The sequence below is a fragment of the Hemitrygon akajei genome, chromosome 14 (genome assembly GCF_048418815.1).
Source record: "Hemitrygon akajei chromosome 14, sHemAka1.3, whole genome shotgun sequence".
In the NCBI taxonomy this organism is placed as follows: domain Eukaryota; kingdom Metazoa; phylum Chordata; class Chondrichthyes; order Myliobatiformes; family Dasyatidae; genus Hemitrygon; species Hemitrygon akajei.
The window spans coordinates 72452003-72475040 of NC_133137.1; the positions used below are offsets into that span (position 1 = coordinate 72452003).

General features: G+C 40.3%; 1 long non-coding RNA gene across 1 annotated transcript; it reads right to left on the reverse strand.

Annotated features, from left to right (window-relative positions):
- Nucleotides 1-1221: 1221 nt before the first annotated feature.
- LOC140738694 (uncharacterized) lies at nt 1222-22709 on the reverse strand. The gene is made up of 4 exons (XR_012101423.1): nt 22573-22709; nt 16165-16286; nt 3682-3768; nt 1222-1686 (listed from the first exon to the last, which is right to left on the reverse strand). It is a non-coding gene; the product is annotated as an uncharacterized lncRNA (long non-coding RNA).
- Nucleotides 22710-23038: the final 329 nt, after the last annotated feature.

Genomic DNA, 23038 nt, shown 5'->3' on the forward strand with positions numbered 1-23038 from the left:
ACACAATTGTCACATTCCTGAATATATTAATACTGTCAATTATTCTCACACATGCAACACTCCATAACTCTGCCATAACTCATGGCACAATACTTTCACAATAGCCATAAATGCTAAACACAATATTTCCCTCAAAATATATCTATTAAATATTTACTGATATTAACAAACTTTAAGATTCACAGATATTACCATTTCAAGGGCAAATAAAGGGAGGATAGAGACTGATGTCTTTCCACTGTGTGCTTCAAACAAAAACAAAACACATTTGTTACAGGAAGTGATGTTTATACAAAATTTACTGCATCTCTAGAGGCCAGAACAGTTATCACTCTTTCTGTAATAATATTACCGTCAAGTTTTTCCTAAATCTTTCCCCTCTAACTTTTAATTTCTAGTTCTTGTTACCCAATTCTAAAAAAAAGACTGATTGAATTCCCCTGTCATGGCGCCTCATGATTTTATACACCTCTATAAGAATCACCTCTCAATCTCCCACGTGCTAAGAAATGAAGATCTAGCCTGTCCAATTTCTCCCTGTAACTCAGTTCCTCTTGGCTTGTCAGCACAATTGTAAATCTTGCTGTATTCATTCCAGTTTGATAACATCTTTCCTGCTGCAGGATAACCAAAACCAAGACAATGCTCCAAGTGCAGCCTCACAAATATCTTGGAATATAGAAAAGAACACAGAAAACCTACAGCACAATACATCCCCTTCGGCCCACAAAGTTGTGCTGAACATTTCCCTACCTTAGAAATTACTAGGCTTACCTATAGCTCTCTATTTTACTAAGTCACCTCACTACAGGAAGGATGTGGAAGCCATAGAAAGAATGCAGAGGAGATTTACAAGGATGTTGCTTGGATTTGGGGGGGGGGCATGCCTTATGAGAATAGGTTGAGCGAACTCGGCCTTTTCTCCTTGGAGCGACGGAAGATGAGAGGTGATCTGATAGAAGTGTATAAGATGATGAGAGGCATTGATCATGAGGATAGTCAGAGGCTTTTTCCCAGGGCTGAAATGGTTGCCACAAGAGGACACAGGTTGAAGGTGCTGGGGAGTAGGTACAGAGGAGATGTCAGGGGTAAGTTTTTTACTCAGAGAATGGTGAGTGCATGGAATGGGCTGCCGGCAACGGTGGTGGAGGCGGATACGATAGGGTCTTTTAAGAGACTTTTGGATAGGTACATGGAGCTTAGAAAAATAGGGGGCTATAGGTAAGCCTAGTAATTTCTAAGGTGGGGACATGTTCGGCACAACTTTGTGGGCTGAAGGGCCTGTATTGTGCTGTAGGTTTTCTATGTTTCTAAGACCAGGGAACCTCAGCGGAGCCCTGAGGGGGAGGCTTGGGAGTGCTTGAGACGGGGAGGATTCACGGGACCCCAAAGCTTGCAACTCGAAAAGCTTGGAATGGAAACTGGAGATGCTCAAAATGTAAACTAGAGAAGCTCGGAGCATACATGTGGAACACAGACTTAGGACACTTGGAATATAGACTAGCGAAACTTGGAACATACACAGGGACACTCAGAACACCGACTTGGGACGTGCATGAGAATAGAAGGCACCCTCACCTCCAGCTCCGATGTCAAAAAGCCGTTGTTCAGCCTTCTACTTGGCAGGGTCTTCCTTCCACAATGTGCGCTGGTAATATCGGAGTCCAAGTGTGGAGGAAAGTTAAACTGCGATGAAGAGATGGCAACGAGAGTTTATTCATAATAATTCCAAAACAAAATCAGTAGCTCAGCTGAGCAACACCGTGAGAAGTAACATTCTCAAAACCCCGCAATTAGCGCTAATTGGGCATCCGCTTAAATAATACAAGTAACACAGATTCCCTGAGTCTCTCAAAATAAACTTAACAAACTACAACAGAAGGCAGCAGGAGACCATATTACAAGGAGCAAGTTGCTCGAGAAAAACACAAGGAACTCTAAACAATTAACAACAATTAACTAATTCAGGTGTTCTAAAAACCTTAGAGTATGTACACAATGCTGGAAGAACTCAGCAGGTCAGGCAGCATCCTGATGAAGGGTCTCGGCCTGAAACGTTGGCTACTCTTTTCTCACGGATGCTGCCTGACCTGCTGAGTTCTTCCAGCGTTGTGTACGTATTCTTTGATCCACAGCATCTGCAGTTGTATTTTTGTGTTCTAAAAACCTTGGAGCCCAATGCTCTCTGGTGCCCCACACAGGCCTGAAGAACTCATTAAGGAGCCAATTTACCACAACTTGCATGTCTTGGGGATAGGTGGGAGGAAAGCAGTGCACTTGCAGAAAGAATATCCAAATCCATAGAGACAGTACAAGAGGTTAAAATCAAACTTGGGCCAGTTGTGTCAGGGACATTGCTGCCCTTATTATATGAAGTGAACTAAGTTAGCTAGAGACAGGCTTCTCTGTTGCTGGGGTTCTCAAGATTAGGCCAAAATGGATCGATTATTCAGCACTACAGGTTGAATGTAGTTGCAAATCCTTTTTGTTAGAAGTTATCTAGTGGTTTCTTCCACTACTGAGGAAGAAGATGTCCTTGGGGCTTCTTCATTCAGATAGCTATTTAATTATCCATTCACGTAGCTGCTTTGCTCTGACTTTTGTGTTGATCCTTCAAGCTTGCTCGGCCATTTTGCAGAACCAAGGCTGATATGACAGTTACCTCAACCTGCAATTCCCACCTACAGATGTCAACCTTCTTAAACTTAGATGATCAAGTGTCTACACGAGGAAATCTGCAGATGCTTGAAATTCAAGCAACACACACAAAATGTTGGTGGAACACAGCAGGCCAGGCAGCATCTATAGGAAGAAGCACTATTGATGTTTTGGGCCGAGACCCTTCATCAGGACTGATGAAGGGTCTCGGCCTGAAACATCGACAGTGTTTCTCCCTATAGATGCTGCCTGGCCTGCTGTGTTCCACCAGCATTTTGAGTGTTATCAAGTGTCTGTCCACCTCTGCATTAAAATCATGAAAGATCCTGCTTCCACTGCACTCTGAGGAAGTGAACTGTAAAAACTTGCAAACTTCTGAACATTACAAAGAAATGGAGTTTAGAAGGCTAATTGGTCACATGGGTATAATTGGGCCTGAATGGCATGTTACCATGCTGTATGATCTAAAAGATCATTCCTTATCTCGGTTGTAAATGGGCTAGTCTTACTTTTATTCTGTCATCCCCAGTTTTAGATATCCCCATGGAAAGAAACATCTTCTCCACATCCACTCTGTGCCAGAATCACTCAGGATCTTGCATATTTCAATCAGGTCCCCTCACACCTCTAAACTCCAGTGAATGTACAGTATGTTTGGCCTTTCCAATTTTTATTTCAAAGAACATTACACCCTTTCCAGGTATTGGTCCAGTGAACTTTCTCTGAACTGACTCAAATGCATTAACACTTTCCTTAAAAAAGATTAATATTGCACATGATACTATCTCAACAAAACCCTTTGTAACTGAAAGGTGACTTCCTTAGTTTTGTATTGAATTCCTCTAAAAATAAGCATTAACATTCCTTTAGCTTTCTCAATTATTTACTCCAGTAGCTTTTTGCAAATCCGGCACCCAGTTTCTAGATCTCTGTGTATCTAAGATCTCCACAGTCAATCATCACTTAAATATCTTGCTTTTATTTCATTTTTCCTATCCAAGTAAACAATTTATATTTTCTCACATCATATTCTTTGCCATCTCTTTGCTTTCTGAACTGTTCAAAATATAATCCAAGATTGATGGAAATACTCAGCAGGTCAGGCAGCATCTGTAGAGAGTGAAAGACAGAGTTAATTTTTGAGGCTGATGATTTTTCATTCAAACAAGTTACTACAGAGACAAACTGGACAGGGTGGTTATCTGAAATTGTTAAATTCAATGTTTGAAAGCTGAGAAGTGGCATGTACCAAGATGTAGGGTGAGATGTTGTTCCTTGAGCTTACATTGGGCTCCACCGGAATAGTCAGTATAAGACGTAAACTCAACAAATATTGAAACAGGACTTTGACAAGTGCTTTTTGCTGTTCGATCTCTGCCAGTAAAGCCATTTGCAAACCGTGGCAATTAAACAAACAAAAAAGTGGATTTTCCTAGTTGCTTTATTAAAACTACAGTATATGCACAATTAATCCATTATGCACTGAAAAGGGAAACTATAAATATAGTAACATGAAAATTATGCTTTGCTGATAAATCCACAAATCAATGTTACATGTTGGAGCATAGTTTTAACAACAGGATACTTAACTGTAAACTTAATAATGAAAATTTGAATTTATTCTTGATTGCTAGCCATGGGTGGTAGCATAGTGGTTAGCACAAGCTTTACCATACAGGAGATCCTGATTCAATTCACACTGCTGCCTGTAAGGAGTTTGTACATTATTTCCGTGACTTGTTTCATTATTTCCTCCAGGTTCTCCAGTTTCCTCCTACAGTCCAAAGAAGTACCAGTTGTTAGGCTAATTGGTCATTGAAAATTGTCCCATGATTAGGCTGGGATTACTTCAGGGGTTTGCTGGGCAGCACAGCTCGAAGGGTCTATTCCATATTGCATCTCAATAAATAAATAAATTCCTAAAGTTGACATCTACAGCCTCAACTGAACTGACTAAGAAATGTTCTCTATTGCTGCCGTTAAATCATACATACTGACCAAGGAAATAGAGTGAAAGATTTGGTCATCGTATTTATTGACACTGCAATCCATCTAGATGGATGAAAATGCTACTGGGTTTTTAGAGAATAGGTTGAAAACAGTAGAAGAGCAGTTGCAAGACTAATCATCCTTTTACAATGAGCATTAGATTGAAACAAGTGATAAAAGGTCAAATATTGAAGGCATATTAATGTCATTGTCATGTCTTGGTCCAAGGAGCTTTCAGTCCAAAGATGTTGGCGCTTCTCCTTAACATACGTGAAATGGAAATTAGTCAGACAGGTTTCCTCAGTTACAATATAGAGACTAGTGCACTGAGATTGCACATCATTACACATTGTTAAATCATTTTTACTGCCTGCTTAAAACCAATTTATTCTTCCAGGTGTATTTTTGTTTTAATTATCAGCACAAATATATAAATAGTGAAGGCGGTTAAGTCAATTGAACAGATTAAATTCAGAAGAAATCAGAAAGAATAGGTTTCATTTTGAGCATCGCTAAAACTCAATGAAAGGAGCTGTGGACTAACAAAGGAACACAGTGAGAGTAAATGACATCACATAATTAATCACACAGCTCACGAACATCACTTTTATGCCTCAATGGCAGCTCTGAAGGTTCAGGCAGCTGCAGCTTTGCAAAAGTTGCATTACACGACAACTGCCAAGATTTGTTCTGTTGGATTCCTGGAGGAGGCCAAATTCTAGTGGAAACCATTCTCCCAGGATCAAATAGAACTGTGGAAAGTGTAGTGATTGACAAAATTTATACAAGACCATAAGACATGGAAGCCCAATTAGGCAATTTGGTCCATCATGGCTGATTCTTTTCCCTCTGAACTCTATTCTTCTACCTAATCCCCATAACCATTCACACCCTGACTAATCAAGAACCCATCAACCTCCACCTTAAATTATTCCAATAACCTGGCCTCAGTAAAGTATGCACCTTCCTCTTGGTTGCTTTGCAGCACTTTGTAAGGATGCTTTGGACACCTTACAACAGCTTTCAATTTGATGAGACAGACTCTAACCTGGACACTCTGATGACAAAATTTGAGGAGTATTTTGTCACAAGTAAAATCATCACGTTTGAAAGATATAAATTCTTCTCCTGTGAAATAGAAGCAATGTGTTAGCTTTGACCAACACTTAGCTCACACATCAAGTAAGTCCTGTGAGTTTGGAGATTTGAGGGACTCACTGTCATGGTCCGGTCCGTGAAGTCTGCATTCTTGGTCACGGTCCGGTCCATGGATTCCCGAATCCGGGTCTTCCGGTTGTCCCTTGTTTCAGTTGGGTTTAATCATAGGCACCTGATGCTGGTCTTGGGGCTGGGAATATAAGTGGCCCTGGGGTCGAGTGTGGGTGCTGGTTTGTCTTGTCAGTATTCCCTTGGAGCAACCTGCCAGTGGAAGGCTAGAGCAGCCCTTCATGATCTCTAGGCCTGATTGGAAGGACCACCGCTTCATGGAGCCTTGTTGTCTCTAGTCGGAACAGTCATCGAGGTTTGGATTCGGCCATTTCCGGGGCCAGCTGAGTGGCCGTCTGCCACTCCGAGCTAGACATGGATTCGGCCGTTTCCGGGGCCAGCTGAGTGGCCGTCTGTCACTCCGAGCTAGATATGGATTCAGCTGTTTCCGTAGCCAGCCAAGGTTGCTGGCCACCCCGAGACTCAGAGCCACCCCAGATTGAGCTCCCTTCCTGTCCTTGCTTCCGTGGGGTAAGTCAGGCTGTCCTAGCCATTACCCTGTGGTTGGATCTGTCCTTTCCCATCATCACCTCCGTTGGGAAAGTCAGGCTGTCTTTGCTGTTACCCTGAGGCTGGTCTGTTCCCTTCCCCTCTCCATCTGAATCCCTGAAAGTTTCCTTGCCGGTTTACCTCGGCAGTCATCCCGGTCCCGCATCCTAGTTAGCATCCCGGCTCCACGTCCTAGGATGGGGTCCGGCCCTGTGAAAGCATCCCAGCCTGGCAACCTTGGAAGGGGCCCGGCCCTGTGAAAGCATCCCGGCCCTGCGTCCTAGGAAGGGGCCCGGCTCTGTGTTCCAAGAAGGAGTACCTCGTCCTGCCCAGGAAAGCCTCGAAGAATCCAAGCCTTGTCCAGTCCTGTAGCCATGTCACGTCTTCACCTAGTTCCAGAATCCGAGCCAGAGTCAAGACCCAGCTTCTGAATCCTTGCCCAGTCTCTGGCTCGGAGTCCATACCCTAGCCTCGTCATGTCCTCGCTTAGTTCCGGGGTCCAAGCACAAGTCAAGACCCAGGTTCTGGGTCCTTATCCAGTCTCTGACTCGGAGTCCAAGCCCAAGCTCCTAGTTCCCAGTTCCTTGTGCTGGTCCTGCTTTTCTAGCCCTAGTCTGTGTCCAGTCCCATCCCTAACTCTAGTCCAGTCCATTTCCCAGTACTTCACTGTTTGTGTCTTGCATTTGGGTCCATTCCCAATGGCCCCTGTATGACACTCATCAGTTAAAGACAGTATACTCTGTGGAATCACAAGTAATGAACTCGGAGAAAGATTGCTCCAAGATTGCGCTAGAAAAGGCTGTGAATATGTGTAGGGCAGTGGAGACCACAAGAACACAAGCTAAAGAGCTGCACAGGGTAGAAACAAAGTGCATGCTGTACAAGCAGTGGGGCAGAGCACAAGATGTTCCCAAAAGCAACAGCTTAGCAAAGAGGTAAGATCAAAAAGTAACTGCAACAAATGTAGAGGTAGGCACATCCCAAAGAAGTGTAGGAAGAGGAATCATTTTGCTAAGTGCTGCAAAGCTACCAAGAGAAAGGTGCATACATTGCTGAGGAGATGGAGGAAGTCTTTGTAGATTCCCTGCAGACTGCTGGGGCTGGTAAAACAGAATGGATCATTCCACTGACTATGAATGAGACAGTAATTCCATTGAAGTTTGACACTGGAGCCCAGGTAAATCTGTGAATTAAGACAGAATCAGATGGAACTTGTGCGAAGACTCGCTGATCACATGGATGTAGTCCAGGGCTCCATTATGAGGTATGTGTAGTGGATTATGATCACAAAGCAAGAACAAGAACGGAGACAAACACGTTGGAATCTTGGCAGAAGATGTGAAAGAAATGAACACAGAGATCAAAGCTCTCAAATGAACATTGGCATTAAGGTAGCAAGTGAAAGCAAAACATCTGTGGAAACAAATAGCAGTCCAAAAGGGATTATTAAGCCACCGCAAAGATGGACTGAGAGGAGATAAGTGAATAAGGGACTGTATTTGCTCACTACAATTGAAGTTAATGTAAATATCTTTGTTGGAAGGCATTATTGTTCCTTGTAGGTTTATGAGGACATACTATTGTGTTTATTTTCTTTAAACAGGGAAGAAGTGTTATTAAGTGTATACATAATAAAGAACTTCAGTTCCCAGTGTGCAATGCAGGTGGTTCACCTGGAACTGGAAGCGACATCAGTGAATGGGATATACAGATGCTCTTGCTAGGCTATAGAGTCCTGAGTAAAATGTCGTCTACTGAAGCCATTCTGTAAATCCATAAATAAAATAGTTCTAGCATTTTTACCCATACAAGTTTGTCTTTGTTAAAGAACAAGGATAACAGGTAGCACAGTGGTTAGCACAATGCTTTACAGTACCAGTGACCTGGGTTCTATTCCTGCCACTGCCTGTAAGGAGCTTGGAAATTCTCCTTGTGGCCATATGGGTTTCCTCCGGGTGCTCCAGTTTCCTCCCACAGTTCAAAGACCCACCAGTTGGTAGGTTAATTAGTCATTGTCAATTGTCCCGTGATTAGGCTAGGGTTAAATCAGGTGTAGTGGGGTGCAGTGGCTTGAAGGCCTGGAATAGCCTACTCCATGCTGCATCCCAATTAAAAAAATAAACAAATAGATAAATGTTGGGGGGCGCAGATGAGATTCACCAGGATAATGATGAAAGAGATGCAGACCAGAGATTCAGCAGAAAGTTGCCTGGGAGAGAGTTATGAGAACAGAGTGCAGAAGTTAGGGTTGTTTCCCTGGAACAGGAGGTGATTAAGAAGGTATATGATTGAGATATATAAAATTATGAGGGTTGTACTTCAGTAAACTGCTCCCCACATCAATGCCAGAGAACACTAGAGAGCACAGATACAGGCTGAAGGGTAAGAGGTTTAGAGTGGACCAAAGAGGAGTGAATATCTGGAACACTCATACTGAGAGAGTAGTGGAAGCAGAATCATTGACAGCATTTAAGAAATGTCAAAATGAGCACTCAATCACTTAGACACCACAGTAGCATCATGGTTAGTATGATGCTATTACTTCTCGGGGCTTTGTGGAGTTCAGAATTCAATTCTGGTGCCATTCTATAAAGAGTCCCTATACTTCCTCCCTGTGGAATGCGTGGGCTTTATCTAGGGTCTCCAGTTTCCTCCCACAGACCAAAGATGTACTGGGTGGAATAACTGGTCATTGTAAATTCTCCTGTGAGTCATCACCATCATGATTATGTGCCATATCGTATGACAGAGGTGATCATGGTCTCATGACTCTTATTGTTCTTAGCAAATTTTTCTACAGAAGTGATTTGCCATTGCCTTCTTCTGGGCAGTGTCTTTACAAGTCGGGTACTTACAAGAGTATCATCAATACTCTTCAGAGATTGTCTGACTGGAGTCAGAGGTTGCATAACCAGGACTTGTGATATGCACCAGCTGCTCATGTGACCATCCACCACCTGCTCCCATGGCTTCACATGACCCTGTTCGAGGGGCTAAGCAGGAGCTACACCTTGCCCAAGTGTGACCTGCAAGCTAGCAGTGGGAAGGAGTGCCTTACACATCCTTTGGCAGGGACGTATCTCCACGTGCCACCAAATGTCCCATGATTAGGTTTGGGTTATGTTGGGTTGTCGGGGTTTGTTCAAGTGGCTTGGCTCAAAGGGCAGTAAGGGCCTATTCCACGCTGTGTCACTAAACAAATACATTCATAAATAAATAGATAAATAGGTAGATAGATAGACAAATAAATAAATAGGTAAATAAATAGGTAAATGAATGAATAAGTGAATAAATAGATAAATAAATAAATAAATAAATAAACAAACAGACGTCTGAGGATTAAGTTTTAGGCAATAGGATTAATATGGATGTGTTGGCATTGACATGTTGGGTTGAATGGCCTATTTTCTTGTTGTTTGATTCCAATTCTAACCTCCTTTTAACTTAAAAGATTGGTTGCCCATATGATTCCTCACTTGTTCAAAATCTTCTCTACCTATACATGACCTCTATATTTTAGATCTCTCTATCAGTCACAACACCAGAATATACCATATTTCTCATCAAGAGCACATTGCCATTGCTTGTCATTTAAAGTATATTAATCATTAAAATATATCCCATTTTTCAAAATTCAAAAGAGCACAGAATATATATTAAACGTGTATCTTGATGTGGGGAAAGAGAAATGTTCCTTATACTTGTGGTATTTTTCCATTGGCCACATTAAAGTTCATACACATAATGGTTTTCTATTAGTTATATTTATAAACTGAATTTTCTATTTCATCTCATAGAACTGTTTTTCAGACTGAAGACAGTTCTATAAGATCTCTCCTCATCTTGCACCATTTTGTGGGCATGCCATCTAATGCATTTTAAATAATTAAATGTTTAATAATTTGATTCATTTGTCACCCAAAGTGCTGTCGTCTTGCCTTTAAGCCAGGTGATTGTGGGTTCAGTTCCCATTCCAAGGGCAAGAGGTCAAAAAACATTGTTGGAGGTTCCATCTTTTTGATGAACTAGTGAATTAATCTGCCTTCTTCTCTCTTGCAAGAAAATAAATTATTGCTTGAACTCTCCTGATGCCTGAAAAGGACTTCTGTTACCCAGGTCATGCATTGTTCTCATTGGTACCATTTGGAAGGAGGTACAGAAGCCAGAAGGCACAATTCAACATTTCAGTATCAGCTTCTTCCCCTCTGCCATCCGATTTCTGAATGGACATTGATCCCATGAGCACCACTTTGTTATTTCTATTTTTGGACTTATTTAGTTTACTGTAATTCAGAGGTTTTTTTTCTCTATCATTATGTATCGCATTGTACAGCTGCTGCAAAGACAACAAATTTCATGGCATACGCCAGTGATATTAAACCTGGTTCTGATAAAAAATAGGGAAGCAGACAAAAGCAGCTGCATAGCTGCTGACCAAAATTTAGTGATGTAGCAATGTGACATGATTAAAAAGTAGATTATCATTCCCCCTTCTTTTGTGGGATTTGTGTACAAATTTATTGTTCTCTTTCCTTCATTGCTAGATTGCCTCGTGCTTCAAAGTATGTCACTTAACTGTATAAATATTGGGAAGTTCTGAAGTAGTGAATACATGAAAGTAAGTGCTTCTTTCACCATTCCCCAATTTTATAATTTCCTCAAAACTTTTTTAGCAAGAATCCACACGCACAATAAGTGTTGGAAACTGCTGTCTCTGTGCTCTTTCTTTAGTTGCTTTGTACTTGTCTGCCTAGAAATTTCTCTATGGCAGCAAGCTCAATGGTGGCCAAAGCCTCTGGATCCTTTCCCCTTCCTTTACAGTCGCGATGAAGGGTCCCATCCTGAAACATCGACTGTTTTCATCCTCATAGATGCGGTCTGATCTTTTGAGTTCCTCCAGCATTTTGTGTGTGTTGCTTCAGATTTCCAGCATCTGCAGACATTCTCATGTTTATTATTCACCAAGAAAGTTGATTTTTTTTTTCTAGAAAATATGCTGTAGTTCATTAATAGCTTTCTTTTTCTTTTTCTGGACACTTATATAATAATGGAGCCTACTTGCAACCTTACCATCTAAAGTTAAAACATTGTCATAATAGATACCAGTATGAGTACAGTCTATTTTAAATTTCCATGCAAAGGAGCGCATGCAATACACTGTCCTACATATGCCAAATCCTGGGACATCTAAAAAGGAGAAATCACTCTTTCAGAGTGGCAGTTAAGTTCCACTGATAGTGCTGACTTGTTTTGCCTTAAACCTAGTTACAATGTCAATTTTCAACAGAGATGATGACTGTGCATATGGACTGCAGCTTAATATGCTTGCTCGTTCCTTTTATCTATATTGCTATTTTGTTGTTCCAGAAGCAACTGTGACTGCTTTTGCAGGTAACTGCTTAGTCCAGCAATCAGATGCACTTAATTGCATTAAAAACCTGTTGAATTCAAAAGGAAATTGCCTCCTTAAGGTTAACATTTGCTTTATCAATGTAGCTTGAAAATTAAGTTTCCGGATAGTGCATTTAACGTTCAATGCCATCACTCATCCTAAACAGAGCCTGTTTATATACTTTACTTATTTTTATGATAAATGTTTTAGATCACTGTTTAATAGCATTGAGAATTGATATACATTTACAGTACTGTGCAAGAGTCTTAGGCACATATACAGTATATAGCTAGAGTGTCTAAGATTTTTACACAGTACTGTATTTGTCAATGTGGAACAGAGAGCGAGTTTGTAAACTTGATGGGAGCAAAGGATGTTGGGAATGAAGAGGGTAGAGTGCCATGGTTGGAGTGTGTGACAGGTAGCAGAGAAGGAGTTCCAACAGCGGAGAGTAGCGTGGGTGCAGACACACCCAACCTTGAGACACCAGGAAAGGTTATTTGATGCCAAACAATTGGTTAATTGATCATTACACGCTGTCTCTCTGGTTTTTCCTGCTCCCTCCCCTCTCTCATCCCCTTTTCCCAACCATGATTCCCCTCTCCCTGCCCCCACCCCACTCAGCCCACAATAGAGACCCATATCAGAATCAGGTTTATCATCACTCACATATGTCATGAGATCTGTTCTTTTGTACAATGCAATACGTCAAATTACTACAGTACTGTGCAGAAGTCTTAGGCACCCGAGCTACATATACGTGCCTAAAACTGTTACACACAGTAGTGTAAACAATTGATTCATTATATAGGCAATGATGTATTCATTGTTTTTTGTTTGTCATCAGTTCATTTAGTTGAAGGTGAATTTGAGGCACAAAGATGAACTAATTTTCTACTCAACACAATTTCCAAAACTTCATCAGTTAATACTCTGAAATCCATTCACTTACCTAATTGTTATAAGACCATATGACTTAGGAGCAGAATTAGGCTGAATGGCTCATTGAGTCTGCTCTGCCATTTTATCATGGCAGATTAATTTTTCCTCTCAACTCCCTTCTCCTGCTTTCTCCCTGTAATCTTTGAAGCCCTTCAACTAATCAAGATCCTAACAGCTACCATTTTAAATATACCTAATGACTTAGCCTTCACATTCTTCTACGGCAGTGAATTCCACAGATTCACCACATTCTGGCTAAAAAAAAAATCCTCCTCATCTCTGTTCTAAAGGTACATCCTTGTATTCTGAGATTGTGCCTTCTGGTCCTAGACTCTCCAACTCTTAGTACCATCCACTCCATGTCCCACTCTATCTAGGCCAGTGGTTCCCAGTCTAAGGTCCATGGACCCCTCACTTAATGGCATTGGTCCTTGGCATGACAAAGGTTAGGAACCCCTGATATATGTAGGCCTTTCAATATTTGGTATTAAGATTCCCCCTCATTCTTCTAAATTCCAGCGAGTACAGACTCAGAGCCATCAAATGCTCTTCTGGACCCTCTCCAATGCTAGCACATACTTGCTTAGATATTTGTACCCAAACTGTTCTCAGTACTCCAAATGAGGTCTGACTGATGCCTTATAAAGCCTTAGCATTACAACCAGCATGTTAACCATTAGGAAATCTTGCATCTCTGATTTCTGAACTCAGTTTAAAAATAGCCTACACCTTTCTTCCTTCTAACAAAGTGCAAGCCCATACATCTCCATATGCTGTATTCTATCTACTTCTTCGCCCAGTCCCCTAATCTGTCCAGTTCATCTGCAGTCATCTTGCTTTCTCTGCCCCTCTACCTATATTTGTACTATCTGCAAAGCTGGCCACAAATCCATCAATTCCATCGTCCAGATCATTAATCTATACTGTGGATTGTAGCAGACCTAATACCAACACCTGCAGAACACTACTAGTCACTGGCAGCCAACCAGAAAAGGCCTCTTGTACAGTGTTTTGGCACTTCTATTAAATACAGATGGAGATTCAAAAGTTCTAATACAAGAAAATGTTACTGTGTTTTTGAAAGTGCTGATACAATTTCACAATAGCACTTACTTACTGCCTATAATGCCACTGGTGTTTAGGTTCTCCATCTCAGGCAGTGTTTAGGGCTTCCTTCATCATGTCAATAGCTTCCTCTCGGTTTTCACTACAGTCAGTCATACAAATCCCTGGTGGTCCGTCAGGAATTCGGTTGCACTCAGATGTAGAGGGACTCTTCATTGCTGTTTCTGTAACAGTCAGGGTTGTTAGCCCCGAGCTGAACCTCCGAACCTGGAGGACCGGAGGTCCACTCTTAGTCTGGCCTCTACCCTTTGACTTGTTTGGCATGGGTGACGCTACCAAGGACCAAAGCATAAAGCCTTGACTCCAGCTATGATACCTCTCCAGATCTTTGAGGCACACAAGCCTTCAAACCTATCAACAAGGTTGTGGTTTTCTTTAAGGATATTAGCACTGATAGAATATATTTAGAGCCTTCTTGTGATTTAAAGTGCTAAGTAGTCATGGATATAAATATTCAAATCTGGATCCATAGTGAGCCAATAAAGATAAATGATTTATTAAGCTGGAGCTACTCAACATTTTTCACCTCATTCGTACTGCTGAAAATTTTAAGGTACCAGTCAAAGTCATACAATTGAAATTAGAGCATTCACGGCAGTCTGATGTAAGTTTAATTACAAAATCCTTCTCTCTTACTGAATTTTATTTAATGCTTATGGTGTAAACAGAATACTTAATGAAATTAAATTGAGAAGTCATTACCCTGTAAGGTACTGTGTCAAGTGAAGCTCCCCCAAAGCACTCTTTGCATATAATTGTCAATATTTATACAACAGAAGGTAATATTCATTTAGTGTATAAAACAAATGGTGGAAATGCTCAGCATTTCTCAAAATTCAAAGTAAAATTTATTATCTGAGTACATAAATGTCACCACATACAACCCTGAGATTCTGTTCTTTTTCTGCGGCATAGTGAGCAAATCTACAGAAAGGCAGCTGTAAACAGGATCTGTAAACTGTAAACACCAGAAACTGTGGACAAACTATGAAAATGCAGATAATAAATAAATAACAATAAATAATGAAAATGAAATAAGGTAAAAGAGTCCTTAAATGAGTGTAGTTTTTCTCTTTTATTCAAAAGCCTAATGGTAGAGGACTAGTAATTGTTCTTGACCTGGTGATGCAAGTCCTGAGGCATCTGTACCTTCTACCTGATGGCAGCAGTGAGAAAAGAACATGCCCTGGGTGATGAGGATATTTGATGATGAATGCTACTTTTCTACAGCAATGTTTCATGAAGATGTATTCAATGTTTGGGAGCGTTTTACCTGTGATGTACTGTTACTACTCTAATATGGAAATAAAGAGTTCATCAAAACTTTATCATCTGTTTCTACTAATTAGTTTACCAATTCTTTTCGAGAAATAATAGACAACACAAAAACGGATTTCCTAGACATTCATGAGCTTTCTGATAAGGGCTTTGAAGGTTTGCCAAGTACTGGGGAATTCTTACCAAGGACAAAATGCCCCAGAGATAGATTTACAATAGCAGTCCCATGCTCAAGGATAGGATGGACACTCATCCACAATCAAGCTGGATTAAAATTGTCACTGGTCTTCTTGTAGGCTGTATATTTTCTGGTCTTGGTTTGGATAACTTGATTGTGGAAAGAAAATTGTCAGTAAGATATTATTATGTTTTGCACAGAGTGGCATGTGCTGCGTTTAACCACCTTATGTAAAATGACAATCAAATTATTAATCTTATTTTTAATTTGAAACATTGTTTCTGTCTACGTCAAATTGCACAAAAGAAATTATAATGCTGCCATAAAATTATATTAAAACCAAAAATGGTATTGAGTATAAAATATTCAAAGTTCAATATATTTTTTAATATTCTGTGCTTCTTATCATATCTTGATCATCTGTTCAAAATCACTTCTGCCTCAGTACCCTGTACTGCAATTTACCTCCCTGTAGGCATTAAATGATTGGATGAAGCAGCATCTCAAAGAATGACGAGTTTGTCAGAGACATGGGAAAAGGCTCCGTGTTGTTAAAAAACAGAATGCAAAGATGCAGCCTCAAGGGAAACCACATCACTGGCATCTTATTAATAATAAGCTTACCCATTGAATCAACTCCTGGCGGATTCTCATCTGCATAAAAATAGGCAAACTTACTCTTATTTTTGGACTTAAATTCAGGCATTTGCTGAAGGGAATAGGAGAATGATAATCCATTGTTTACAGAGCATTTTTATTAAAGTTATCTTCTTGATTTGTGTACATTAATTTGTTGTCATCAGTGTTGGTAAATTTTAATAAATATAGAACAAATAAATATACTTACAATTGTGAAATGAAATGCAAGATAATCTTTCTTGTGCTAAATGTTGGAGCTTGCTTTCAGCTTAACTGATGATCTGTCATTTTGTAATTTGCAAATTTCATCTTGGCTCTGATATCATTTTCCTAGAAATACAAACATCGTGAATGCCCTTTAAGTTCTAAATACTATGAATTCCATAAATAAAATAATAACAAAATTAAGAACATAAGTTTGTAATAAAATACTGGTCCTTAATTCTAACACTGTAATTATTATTTGAACTATTGAAATGTAAAAGATATCACTAGTATGTTTAATCATAATGTTAGAATTGTTCAAGAAGAATAGTAAGCAATTCCAAACCCTTACTTTGCTCCCACCAAAAATTCTGTACCTTGTCCAATACGTTTCTACCTGACTGAATGAGATGATTTGCAGCCTTAATTGTTGTGTGTGACCTTGACCTGAGTTTAAAATCTGTAACCTAAACCTTATCAGCACTTACTTTTATTACTTCCAACTGGACTGTTTCAAGGACTCTGCAGTTTGATGTTTAATATTCTGTGGCTTATTTACTCATTTTTTGCCATTTGCACAATTTGTTCTTTTTTTGTGTGTGTTGGTTGTTTGAACACATTCTTTGCTTCATGGCTTACTGCAGGAAGACAAATCTCAGGGTTGTACATTACATACATACTTTAATAATAAATGTACTTTCAGTCTTTGGATTTCTTAACCTTTATGCATCACAACACTGAAAGGCACTGTAAGCTCCAATGTCTATGATACTCTAAATCTAACTTGAACTAACATTAATCCATTCAGAGGCATCCTACCTGTACTTTATCCTCCACTAAGTTTCAACCCTTCCCTTTAGTTGTCAAATAGTTCTTACTCCCAGTCATTCTCTGCAGATCAATTCATGATGCTGCTAATTTTGACCCCTGCAATAATTTTCAATCCCACACCTCATCCTCAATCCTTTTATACAGTTTTAAAATACTGAGCACCATAGGAACCCATTTGCTTCATCATGTAGGCGCTAATGTTTTTGTAAAACAAAATATTTTCTCCCATTTTAAGCACATTCCCCTTATGCCTACAAAGTATCCTTCTCACACATATCTAATCCCTGGAAAAAGCTAATGCTGTAGCTGTTTCCATTACCCTTTCAGTGATTCCAAATCCTGGTCATGTTTTGTAAAAAAAATGCTTCCTGTATTAACCACATTAAATCTGTTCCCTTTGATCACTGGAATTGGTCTCTTTTAACATAATCTACCCAAACCCTTCTTGACTTTAAATTTCTCAGGCAATTGTTCTTCGAACCTTTCCAACTCTAATGGAAATTACCATAGCTTGTCTAGTTTATCCATGAGAGTTCAATCCCTCGACTGTGAAAGCCTTCTGGTAAATAATCTCTCTGAAGCTGTCAAGTCTTCTTAAAATGCAGTGCTTGGAAATGGACATTTTACTTTAGCAGGAACCAGTCAAATAGTTTTAGTATTTTTGTCTTTGTGCTCAGGCCCTCCGATCAAGAATTAGAATCATTTGGAGCTGTACAACATGAGGCAGGACCTCTCAAAGGCAGCAATGGCCCTAGAAATGCACAATAATAAATAAATTCCATTGAATACTTCCATTCAATCCCAAAAAACAGCTATTGATCAAAATTCTGATTGTCTTAATCTTATTATTGTCTAATGCCATGTTGTTGTCTAATTGACCTTGTATTGTTTGAAGAGTAAGTTGTAACAGCCATCTGAACACCACCCTTGTGTCTAAGAAGTGGAACATTGTGACTAGGATCGCTGTAGTTTTTACACTCACTTACTGTATTTCTCAAGCTTGGATACAGCCCATCTGAGTTAGGTAATTTATCACTACATATTAATAACTCTCAACTTCCCCTTTATAGATTTTATCTCAGCTAGAATCCCTATACATTCTGTTTGTTATAACTTAATGGAGTCTTTTACTCGTTAGACAGTAATGCAAGCTATTCATTTAGAACTTCAGTCAAGTCTTCTCTGTTTCTCTCTTTTTCTCCCTCTCCCTATTCTCTCTCTCTCCTTCCCTCCCTCTCCCTATCTCTCTCTCCTCCTTCTCTCTCCTCTCTGTTAATATAACGTTTTAATGCAAAGAGACTTCGCTATTCTTTGTTACACTCAATATGATTACAGAAGGCTTTTGGATTCCTTTTTAGATTGGCTGACAATCTATTCTTCCAGAATTTATTTAACACTCTTATTTTCTTTATGGCTTCATTTCTATATTTTATAGGTTCTCTGCGATATGATGTCTGTCCTTCCTCCCCCTCTTTGCCTTTTCATTTAATGTGTCATAGGTAGGAATTATTTCAAGGTTGTATTTGTAGAAATGTATCTGGCCTGTACCCAAGCCATTTTTTCAATATAATCTATTGTATTTACTTATGTGCTGAAGAAGAGTCTCGGCCCAAACATCGACTCTTTATTCCTTTCCATAGGTGCAGCCTGAGCTGCAGTATTTTGTGTGTTGCTGCAGAATAGGCCCTTCCAGCCCTTCAGGCTGTGGTGCCCAACAACCCCCGACAACCTTGATTTATCCCTAAAGTAATGACAAGACAAGTTACAATGAACACTGTCTTGGGACTGTGGGAGGAAACCAGAACATCCAGAGAAAACGCACACATTCCATGGGGAGGATATACAGAGACTCCTTACAGAGAACACCAGGAATGAACTCTGATGCCCCGAGCTTTAATAACCATTGCGCTACCATGGCGCCCAAGAAACTGGAGCACTCAGAGGAATCCTAGGTGGGAAACTTACATGCTCCTCACAGAAACCAGCAGGAATCGAACCCCTATCTGTGACCATTGGCATTGTAAAGCAACTGTTAGGCTACCATACCATCCATATATACTCTTATATCTGTCAAATTTAGCTCTAATATACTTTGGCCAGTTCCCTCCTCAAGGTGTTGAAATTACCCCTTCTCCAATTATTGCTGTTGCTACTCGCTCTTCTCCAAAACTTGTTTTAACCTTGTTCCTCAATGATCAATATTTGCGAGATGCTTCCCCCACCTTGACATTTTTCACTTTTAGCAATGCAAAGGCATCCAGCAATTCCTTCTACCTCTTGAAGGAAGCTTTCTTGTTCAGGAAAGCTCTCTTTCATAAAGTTCACAGCCCCTCACTGCCTTTTACAAACACTACTTCATTTAACATTGGCGCAATTAGTTAAGTGGCATGGGCCCGACTTAACAGTGGCAGGCATCCAAGTTTCAGTGCTCCAGTCCCCCAGAGTATGGTTAGCTGCTGCTGTCCCTTTAAGACACAGACTGCCATTACTACCTGCCACATTCCTCCATGGAAAGTCTGTATTTAAAGGCCTCATGCTGAGCACTCAGTGCTCAACTGTAGGAGTTCCATCTCTAGCATTACTGTTTGTGATTTTTCCTTTGGCCTTCATTTGTATTGAGAGTCTGAGTCTATTCTAGACCTTAATATGCACTTTGGTTCACCACCATCCACAGCTCTCTCATTACAGAAAAGTCCAGCAGGACTTCCATTCCACCACCAGTTAAGTCTCCAGCAGTCATTTCTTCTTTATAAAGCTCCCGATTTTCAAAAAAAAACCCTCAGTTTTAACTCTGCTTTCAGAAACGTCTTCAAAACTTTATCCCTAACCATCTTTTTATGACACTTTTTCTACTGGGTAGACATTGGCTTACATGGTATTCATTACATTGATATTGATATATAAGTGAAGCTTATTTTGACAATTATGGTCAAAAGTCAATGATCACCCATGACATGTCACAGCACATAATGATGATGATGACTGTACATCAAAGGCTTAATTTGCAAAACTTATTATAGGTTGATCGGGCTGGTGAAATTGTTATTATTCATTCACTGGCTTTAGATGTCATTGGCAATACTGGCATTTACTCTCTATTGCTTACTGTGTCCTGAATTGCAGAGGCAGTTAAGAGTCCAATCACAAACAGAGAAAATCTGCAGATGCCGGAAATCCAAGAAATACACACAAAGTACAGGAGGAACTCAGCAGGCCAGGCAACACCTATAGAAAAGAGTACAGTCGAAGTTTCATCGGGACCGGAGAAAAAACGATGAAGAACCAGAGTAAGAAGGTGGGGGAGGGGCAGTTAAGTGTCACCAATGTTATTGGCTGTGAGTAACTAGACTGGGTTAGAATGACAGATTTCCTGTCCTGATGGACATCAGTAAATCATATGGATTTTTACGACAATTTCATATTTTCAGGGTCCCCATTACTGAGATTTGTTCAAATTTCTAAATTATTGAACAATTTTAATTTACAATCGCCAAAGTGATATTCAAATCTCTAGTTGAAGAGCCTGGACTCTGGCTGCCAATCTACTAATTTAGCTACTACACTGAAGTACAGATTGTACTGCATTGTAAGACATTTACAGAAATGGTTTTAGAAATGCTTGTGCATTTAACATGATCGCATTTTGTGTTTTCATATTGCAAGGATGGTCAGAATCTGGTAACATATTCTGTTTGCTCTAAGCCTATGAAGAGTGGAAGTGAATATCTCACTTCTGAAAAATGTCATGAATTTTCTCTTTACTTATTTCAAGAATCTTTTCTCCTGTTTAGAGTTGATCCGTGCTATTAAGATTTCCCTGCTGACATATGCTCTAAATGAAAGGTGACAATTGGCTGGGAGTGAGTTAACTCACTGTTCAATTATATTTTTCTCTCTCTTCTTAATGAAGAAAAAGTGCATTGCCACTGTTCATTTGTGTTACCTCATCACCAATCCATCTACAGTCAGTACTGCTTGGGAAATTGGCAGCAAGATGCTAACCTGCCACATTAGTGAATGCTTCCATGATCACTTTATGTGCTTACGGTCCACGGTCATCAGTGAAATATTGATCCTTTCAAAGCATTATTTCTCTCTGCTGGCTGATTTAAGATACAAACAGATATGTGTCCACATCCCATCTGAACATCTTTTAATCAGTTCTAGCTGAACCATGTGCTACATTATTTCATGTGTATGAAAGAGCAATTCTACGGACTGTGAAATTACCTGTCGTCCTGATTATATACATTCTCATCTATAACCTGCAGGCTGATCCAATGAAAGACAGCAAGGTAATTTAAGTGATCAGTATTTTTACCCAAGCAAATCACTTAGCCAGGGATTCCTGCAGTCTGCTGTAGAGAAAAGCTACAGGTTGGGTACAATTTTTGAGCACAACCTACTTCAGGCAACTACACAATTCCTCATGATGACATGTTGTCAGAGCAACATGCATAAACATCAGTCCCTTGGAGCTTCTAACCTTTATTGGCTCCATTTGACAGTGGAGATGATGATCAGCCAATCATCTGGTGACTCCTCAGTAACCCATAGACAAGGCGGTGATCAGGTCAGGGGCACTGAATATCTCACTTCCTCCATTTTCAGAGATAGACCTCTGTATATACTGCCTGTAACATGGAGTGCCCAGAGTCCTGGCATTTTTGATGAAAGGTATATTTTTATTGTAATGGTTGCTTTAGTTCTTATCCAATTGAAATTGGGTGAACCTGACGCGACGGGAATGAAGAATTGAGAATGTAGCTGATGATGGTTCTGTCTCCTGCAATCCAAACTGAAACTACAGTACTTTAAAGCATTTTAAGAGCGACAGGAAAGAGTTGTGAATTTAGTCAGCACCATCATGGGCATCTTCAAGGAGCGATGCCTCAAAAATGCGGCACCCAGCATTAATGACCCCCATCTCCCAGGACATGCCATCTCCTCATTGCCACCATCAGGATGGAAGTATGGAATTCTGAAGCCACGCACTCAACGATTCAAGAACAGCTTCTTGCCCTCTGCCATCTGATTTCTGAATGGACATTAAACCCATGAACAGTACCTGACTACTTTTATTTACATATACACTTACTGTAATTCACGGCTTTTTCTTCCCGTTATTACAAATTGCATTGTACCGCTGCCGCAGAGACAACAGATTTCACGATGTATGCCAGTAATATTAAACCTGATTCTGATTTTTCTGGCTATAGATGACATTAACTTGCCCTCATAGAAAGTTTCTCAGCCGATGCGTGGCCAGCAATAGAGCAAATGGCATCATGGGACTCCATTATCACAGGAGACCACCTGGTACGGGATATTTGAAGAAAACATTATTTTTATTCCACAAAAAGAGCCAAAGTGACAGATGAGTATTTACAACAGGACAAATACCTGGAATCACGGTGGCCTACCGGGAGAACGTTTGTCAAATCAGTCTCAGGCTCTACAGCCAGGCATAGATCTGAAGCGTCATCGTCAGAATGCTGTGACCCGCGCAGTGATACGTACAGTATCTCATTTAATCCACTGTATTAAGACACAAAACTTTATATTTTGAATCTCTACATACCTTGTGTGGCTCGTGTATGCCCCGTTATACAACGATTAGGCGCAAAATATTCCATTTATAAAGTTATGGTTCTGCTACTGAGGCATGATTTTGGGATCTCAGCGATGTTCCCACTTGCAAGTTATGAGTCCCCCTAACGACGCTCGGAGCGGAGTACGACTTTAACTCTGAAACGCTGACCCCGGTTCTTTTCCCACAGATGCTGCCTATCCCGCTGAAGGGTTTCCAGCGTCTCTCTTGTTTTATTTCGAACAGAGCAGATTTAATGCTCAGTGAGTAATAAACGGGCGTTAAATTGCTAGGAAATTAAATGGTTTAAGATGATCTTTTCCAGGCTTACCCGCGGCGAATTTTGTGGGCGTGCTCCCGAGCACGGGAATGTTATTCCTCGCTTTAAGAGGCAGCTGCGTCAGATGCTGCGAGAGGCTTGAATTCTACGCTCCAGTCCGGAACAGCGTTACTGGCG